At 46.1% G+C, this 8,325-nt stretch overlaps 1 long non-coding RNA gene across 1 annotated transcript; it reads left to right on the forward strand.

Annotated features, from left to right (window-relative positions):
* Positions 1 to 386: 386 nt before the first annotated feature.
* Positions 387 to 7,071, forward strand: LOC310757354. Its single transcript, XR_014545094.1, has 5 exons — positions 387 to 537; positions 3,665 to 3,760; positions 5,245 to 5,345; positions 5,687 to 5,772; positions 6,743 to 7,071. It is a non-coding gene; the product is annotated as an uncharacterized lncRNA (long non-coding RNA).
* Positions 7,072 to 8,325: the final 1,254 nt, after the last annotated feature.

Raw genomic sequence — 8,325 nt, forward strand, 5'->3', positions numbered from 1 at the left:
GCACCTGTGAGGAATGCCCCAAATAATTTAGAGTTAATGAGGCGTCTTATCTCCTGTATTCTCCTGTTTCTTTCCTGGTACTAAATTAAAGGTTTCTTCCTGGTACTGAATCAAAGGTTGCAGAATGTCCTTGCCAACTAAGAGTTTGCTTTGCACATTCTTTTTTTTTAATAATTGTTTAAACTTTCTCTTTGGCTGTGGACTTTGACACACACCTGAGGTGCAACACAAAGCAGAAATCCCCAGTCACCTGGTTTCCAGGAAAGGAAACACCCCATTTGTGAAATAAGTTTTTAACAAAAGACAGCAGAGAAAAAAGTAACTCTTGTGCCGGAGGCAGCCATGTCTGCTGGGGGTCTTGCTGAGGATCTCTCCAGACGTCAGAGGGGAACATGGAGCTTCTGCGAAAAACACCAGGAACCCCGGAAACTCTTCTGTAAAAACCACAAAACCGCCATCTGTGTGATTTGTGACAAAGCCAAGGAACACAAAAAACACAAGGTTGTTCCTCTGGATGAAGCGCCTGAAATATACAAGGTAGGAAATCACGTTTTCTATTCTAGTAATACTCTCCTAGCTATGGGCAAGCAAGCCCTGCAACAAAATGTTGCAGTGTGTCTCCATGAAAGGAATGCTCCGGTGAGCTTTGTGATAAGGGGGTGGAGTATTTCATTAAGTGGAATGGCAGATGCTCCAAGTGCCCCTATTTTCCAGGAACATTCCCAGATTTACAGAAGCTGTCCCGGTTTGATCCTAGAATGCCCCACTTTTATTTAGGACGTCCCTATTTTAACCGGGAAAATGTTGGAGGGTATGGTAGGATGTCTCTACTTTCAACAGAGAAACGTTGGAGGGTATGCGACCCCTTGAGTCAAGAAGATAAGAAACTGTACAACCTTTAAAAGACATCTGAAGGGAGCCCTGTATAGGGATGTTTTTTAATGTTTAATGGGTGGCATATAAATAATAAATTTATTACTACAGTGGTACCTCGGGTTAAGTACTTAATTCGTTCCCGAGGTCCATTCTTAACCTGAAACTGTTCTTAACCTGAAACACCACTGTAGCTAATGGGGCCTCCTGCTGCCACCGCAGGATTTCTGTTCTCATCCTGAAGCAAAGTTCTTAACCTGAGGTATTATTTCTGGGTTAGCGGAGTCTGTAACCTGAAGCGTATGTAATGTGAGGTACCACTGTATTATTATGATGGACTAGGATGCTCCTATTTTCTTCAGAGAAATGTTGGAGGGTACGGAATAAGAACAGGAAGTCCCACCCCTCCAGAGTTGCTGAATTACAATTACAGCCAAGGTCAAGCAACCCTGGCCACACCCAGAGAAGCTGGAGGGAAAAAGGTTCTCCTCACACCTGCCCTAAGTTTGGGACTACAGTCATACCTCAAGTTAAATATGCTTCAGGTTGAGCGTTTTTAGGTTACGCTCCGCGGCAACCCGGAAGTAACGAAACGCATTACTTCCGGTTTTCGCTGCTCGCGCGTGCGCAGACGCTGAAAATGACGTCACACTCATGCGCAGAAGCTGTGAATCGCAACCCCCATGCACGCAGACACACATACGCAGGTTGTGTTCGCTTCAGGATGCGAACGGGGCTCCAGAACGGATCCAGAGGTACCACTGTATTTGTCACCCATAACCAAAGCATTTCTTATAGCTATATTAGAAGTCGTTCTGTAGAATTAGAAAGGGGGAAAGTATCCTTTGGGGAAGTAAGCTGGCCTCTGTTGCTACACCATGTTTATTTATATTCAGAATAAAGTAAAGGTAAAGGGACCCCTGACCATTAGGTCCAGTCGTGGCCGACTCTGGGGTTGCAGCGCTCATCTCGCTTGATTGGCCAAGGAAGCTGGCGTACAGCTTCCAGGTCATGTGGCCAGCATGACTAAATAGCACCCCCCAAAAAAAAAACATTTAAAAGAATGAAGAGTATTAATCAGCCAAAGGCCTTGTTGAAGAGGAACGTTTTCACCTGTCGCCTAAAGGTGTATAATGAAGGCGCCAGGCAAGTCTCCCTGGGGAGAGCATCACACAAACGGGGAGCCGCTGCAGAGAAGGCCTATTCTCGGGTTGCCACCCTCCGGACCTCTCACAGAGGAGGCACATGAAGAAGGGCCTCAGATGATGATTTTGGGGTCTGGGTTGATCCCTATGGGGAGAGGCAGTCCTTGAGGTATTGCGGTCCTGAGCCACTTAAAGCTTTACAGTGGTATCTCGGGTTACAGATGCTTCAGGTTACAGACTCCTCTAACCCGGAAGTAGTACCTCGGGTTAAGAACTTTGCTTCAGGATGAGAGCAGACATCGTGCGGCGGCAGCAGGAGGCCCCATTAGCTAAAGTGGTACCTCAGGTTAAGAACAGTTTCAGATTAAGAATGGACCTCCGGAACTAATTAAGTACATCACCAGAGGTACCACTGTATAGGCCAAAACCAGCCCTTTGAATTGGGCCCGGAAGCTAATTGGCAGCCAGTGCAGTCAGACCAAGATGGGTACAATATCCTCAAACCGTCTTGCCCTGGTGAACAACCTGGCCGCTGAATTCCACACATTAGTCCAAGTACAGTATGTCCACTGGGTCACCTATATCTATTTGCTTATTGACGCCCTCAAAGATCTCCAGTAGGCTTCTCAGAGGCATTTGATTGGTCAGTGTGAGAAGAGGACGCAGGCCTCTTGTTCTCTCTTTCTTGAATTTGTTATTTCCCCAAGAAATCAGCAAGGATGCCCTTCCCCAGGATTTCATTTCAAGGAGTGTTAAACCCAACTAACTTATTCAATCTAACCCAGTTGGGTAGCTCAGTTGGTTAGAGCAGTGTTTATCAACCTTTTTCTGACCTTGTTTGAAATATCATGAGGGTCCCCAAGGGGCCATATGGCCCGCAGATGAGAAACACTGGGTTAGAGCTTAGTGCTGGTAATTCCAAGGTTGCAGGTTTGATCCCTGTATGGGACAGCCACATATCCCTGCATTAATAATAATAATAATAATAATAATAATAATAATAATAATAATAATAAATTTATTTATACCCCACCCTCCCCGGCCAGAGCCGGGCTCAGGGTGGCTAACAACAGTAAAAATTACAATAAAAACATAATGGGGGGGACCAATTTAAAATACACATTAAAATGCAATTTAAAATGCAGCCTCATTTTAAAAGTAGCCCAAAGATCAAAACCATAAGGGGAGGGAAACATAAGGGTCAGACTGAGTCCAAACCAAAGGCCAGGCGGAACAGCTCTGTCTTGCAGGCCCTGCAGAAAGATGTCAAGTCCTGCAGCCCCTTTTCTCTTGTGACAGAGCGTTCCACCAAGTCGGGGCCAGTACTGAAAAGGCCCTGGCCCTAGTTGAGACCAATCTAACCACCTTGCGGCTTGGGACCTCCAAAGTGTTGTAATTTGTGGACCTTAAGGTCCTCCACGGGGCATACCAGGAGGTTGGGCTAGATGACCCTCGGGGTCCCTTCCAACTCTACAATTCTATGCTGAATGCTACAATGTGACATGGAAGGTGCAAGAGACCTCCATCAAACTTAAGTCACAAGCATTGCATTCAACTTCCCTCTCACTTTCTCAATTTTGATATAAATACTCAATAAACCGAAAAAGAAAAAAAAGAACCAAAGTACAAATCATGTTTCTTTCCAGGATCAACTCTGCAGTCGTGAGGAGATTTTGTGTCAAGAGAGAGAGAAGGTTCTGGCATACGGAGCAGCCATCTTAAAGGAAAGCCAAGACGAGCTTGTAAGTGCTGTCTGGTTGGCCACTGTAAGAACAGGCCACTGGTCTCATCCAGCACTCCACTTCTTATGCACTCCATAGCACTGTGTGATGCTACCTGCTTTGACGTTTCCAATTGCTTGCTGAGCTCAAAGGAAAACAATTCATTCTGTCCTACGGCCTTGCAACATCTTAAACTCCCCTGTGGGAGGCTGACATCTGAGGCTTTTGAGTTTAGAAAAACAAAAGTTAAGACAAGATAAGAGGGACATAAAATTATGCACAGTGTGAAGAAAGCAGATGGACAGAATTATTTCTCTCTCATCATACGAGAACCTGAGGGCGTTCAGTAAAACTGAATATTAGATGTTTCAACACACATAATGCAGGTGGCACTGTGGTCTAAACCACTGAGCCTCTTGGGCTTTCTGACCAGAAGGTTGGTGGTTCAAATTCCCGCTCCCATTGCTCTATCCCAGCTCCTGCCAACCTAGCAGTTCGAAAGCACACCAGTGCAAGTAGATAAATAGATACCGCTGCGGCGGGAAGGTAAACAGTATTTCCGTGCGCTCTGGTTTCTGTCACAGTGTCCCATTGTGCCAGAAGTGGTTTAGTCATGCTGGCCACATGACGCGGAAAGCTGTCTGTGGACAATCGCCGGCTCCCCCAGCCTGAAAGCGAGATGAACGGCACAACCCCATAGTCGCCTTTGACTGGACTTAACCATCCAGGGGTCCTTTAGCTTTTACCTTAATAGGAAATGTGTCTTTGTATTACAGCACTGCGGTAAAAGGTAAAGGGACCCCTGACCATTAGGTCCAGTTGTGGACGACTCTGGGGTTTCGGAGCTCATCTCACTCTATAGGCCGAGAGAGCCAGTGTTTGTCCACACACAGCTTCCAGGTCATGTGGCCAGCATGACTAAGCCGCTTCTGGCGAACCAGAGCAGCGCACGGAAACGCTGTTTACCTTCCCACCGGAGCGGTACCCATTTATCTACTTGCACTTTGACATGTTTTCGAACTGCTAGGTTGGCAGGAGCAGGGACCGAGCAACGGGAGCTCACCCCATCGTGGGGATTCGAACCACCGACCTTCCGATTGGCAAGCCCTAGGCTCTGTGGTTTAGCACCACTCAGGTCTAAGAGAGGCATCTGGTTGGACACTGTGAAAAAGAGATGCTGGCCTGCTCCAGATTAGAAGGACACTTTTAATGTTCTCTCATTCTTGAGTGTATTCTCTTCCCAAAGCATTGGGGAGGTCTCCCTTCCTTCCTATCAAGGTGTGATAAACCCCCTACTTCACTTACACCCTGTAATCTATTGAATCCAACCCATTCAAATGCTGCAAGAGGATATGGAAGGTTGCAGGAGATCTCTGTATAAAAAGCACAGGAATGTGAGGGCAAGGAGCAAGCATGCCATTCAACTTTGCCCCTCGGATTTCACTTCAGAAATAGACAATAAAGGAACCAAAAACAGAACGAACTGGTTTATGTTTTCTCTTCAGGATCAAATTGACGCTCTTGCAGAGAACCTGGAGGCGATGAGACAGGCAGCATTTGGAAGTGGGGAAAAACAGATACGGAAAAGAATATTCAAGGGCTTCTTGTAAGTGTTGCTGATGTTGGGAAGTGAAAAAGTACAAGTCTAAAAATAATAAACCAGGGAAAAATAAATCCAGAAAGGATTGGATATTTTTCAAGCACACAAGGGCACCTTGCTTCTATTTGGGGTGGCCCCTTTCTCCTGCAGGAAATGAGTGGCTATTCCAAGGGTGGGCACCCATAAGCTTCTAGAAAGTTCTTTTCCTGATTAATGTTGTGACCTTTGTAGGGAATTTAAAAGTGTCTTTCCCAGGGAATGCTCATGAATGACATGGCCCCTTGATGTTCCAGAACCTGAATATATTCTCCACCCTGACACCCTTTTCTCCTCCTTCCACCATCTAGCAAATGGAAATGGAAGAGAAGACAGCCTTCCTTGAACTGTCAGTCATCCTAAGCTCTTGGGACAAGGACTGCTCTGGGACTTTCAGGTATGTCCCTGTTGTAAATAAAAATATGCCCTTTTCCCTTATGGGGTATCCAAGAGCCCATATAGAGTCCTTACATAGGTTCCCTATTGGTAGGAGAAAATAACAGAGGCCAGCCAGAGAATATTGAGAAGCAAAGCAGCTAGTAAGCTTGATCTTTATTGATCTGTTGCAACAGGGTGCTCTCCTCACCCGCAGGAGAGGAAGAGGAACCCAGAAAAATGGTGCACAAGGCCTTATAAAGACTTTTGAAATTGCCACACTCTAGATCAAGACCACCCCCAGAAACATCATACATACATCACAGGAGGGGTGTAACCTAAGACCACCCCTCAGATACATCACAGAAAAGGTGGAAATTTCAATATTGTTTTTCTCTTGTCCTTGTTTATTTCAGGTCTGGCAGGTTACTTGATTGGATTGCCTGAGGAGCCTGGCCAGTCTTTTGTAATGATAAGGCTCACACCCTTATTCAAACACAGACATACCCTTAAGACAGGATTTGTGAAGGAAAAGACAATGGGGAGGCTTTTCCATTTTGACCTTGCAGAGAAAACATTTGGTCAGTTTAGGAATCAAAATGGTTCCAGGTTGGTCTTCCTGTGCTGATCTGTGTATGTGCGGTTATGAACATTACCATATATCTAAGACCATAAAATTCCTATCACATCCTTTTCCTCCCTCTGTGTCAAGCCTCAGTCTCTGGGCGCAGATGGAGGAGATACCATTCTCTGCCATCCCACATAATTTTATTCATTCTCTTTATTTTCTGCCTTCCCTCCCATAGTCGCCCAGGGATAGTTCCTTCCCTGGGTGAGGAAAGTACAAGGAACAATGCTGGGCATTTAGTTTCAAGTGGGAGATGAGAGAGACGTGCTTGCTTAGATCCATTTCACAGATAATGATCACTATTGTCCTTTGCAGCAGAATGAAACAAAAATTAATTCTGCTCTGCCTTCTGCCTGGATTGCAGATCTCCAACACCTCTGCACCTCTCAAAAAGCAACCTTGCAGCTCCTCTTCTATGGTGAGAAATTGAAGAAGAGGATTGAGGAGGAGGAGGAACAGAAGCCACTGCAGAGCTGGGAACATCTGAAGCTGTGGGAAGGACCAAGAAACATCAAGTGGAGTCTCACTATTACCTTTCAGGTTAAGAAAAGATCAGCCGGCCAGCCAAGGACAGTAATCATCATAGAGGCTGTGTGGCATGTCCTGAGCAGTCTGAAGGAAACCATAGATGGGAGGAGCTGCTGCCTAGAAAGCATCTCCTTTCAGGCAGCTGCCAATAAGCAACTCCCTGTCCCACCCCAAAAAGAATTTACAGTGGTACCTCGGGTCACAGACGCTTCAGGTTACAGACTCCACTAACCCAGAAATAATACCTCAGGTTAAGAACTTTACCTCAGGATGAGAACAGAAATCGCATGACGGCAGCGGGAGGCCCCATTAGCTAAAGTGGTGCTTCAGGTTAAGAACAGTTTCAGGTTAAGAACAGACCTCCAGAACGAATTAAGTTCTTAACCCAAGGTACCACTGTACATTCATAGGATCATAGAGTTGGAAGGGACCACAAGAGCCATCTAGTCCAACCCTGTGCGATGCAGGAATCATTCGCTGGGAGGAAACCGGAAAGGGAATCAGGACTGAATTTTTGTGTCCATAGACACCCAAGCTTGATTCTGGTCCTGATCACAAATTTCTGGGTTGGGCATATGCTGTCTGCCTGGCGAAGCCACAGTTGTGCCCCTGTCTCTGGTTGGCTGACCTTAACATTCTGGTTAAAAACCAAAGCAGAACCTGGAAGCCGGAAACCTACGGGGGGCCCACAAACACCAAGACACCAGTTCTGCATTTGTAAGAACCTGGTCATTTGGTGCGGCAGCATCTACACTTTGGGACTCCTTGCCTCTTGATATCAAGCAGGTGCCTTCACTGTGTTCTTTTTGGTGCCTGCTAAAAACATTCTGGGTGACACGGGTGGTGCTGTGGGTTAAAACACTGAGCCTAGGACTTGCCGATCAGAAGGTCGGTGGTTTGAATCCCCATGACGGAGTGAGCTCCCGTTGCTCGGTCCCTGCTCCTGCCAACCTAGCAGTTCTAAAGCACGTCAAAGTGCAAGTAGATCAATAGGTACCACTCCGACGGGAAGGTCAACGGCGTTTCTGTGTGCTGCTCTGGTTCGCCAGAAGCGGCTTAGTCATGCTGGCCACATGACCCGGAAACTGTACGCTGGCTCCCTCGGCCAATAAAGCGAGATGAGCGCCGCAACCCCAGTCGGTCACGACTGGACCTAACGGTCAGGGGTCCCTTTACCTTTACTAAAAACATTCTGGTTTCGTCAAGCCTACCCAGATGCTTAGAAAATAAGTTATAGTAGTTTAACTTCTGGTATATTTTATCCCCTCCCCCCAATTTTATCTTTCTGTAAACTACTTTGGTGTTGTTGGTTTTTTTGTTTTTGTTTTACAAAACAAGTGGTGTATAATTTTTTATGAAATAAATAAGCCAGTAAGTAAGAGCGCTCTCTCCTTCTTCTGCTCTGCAGAGACTGGAATT

This window comes from Podarcis filfolensis, assembly GCF_964270895.1.
Source record: "Podarcis filfolensis genome assembly, chromosome: 2".
NCBI lineage: Eukaryota > Metazoa > Chordata > Lepidosauria > Squamata > Lacertidae > Podarcis > Podarcis filfolensis.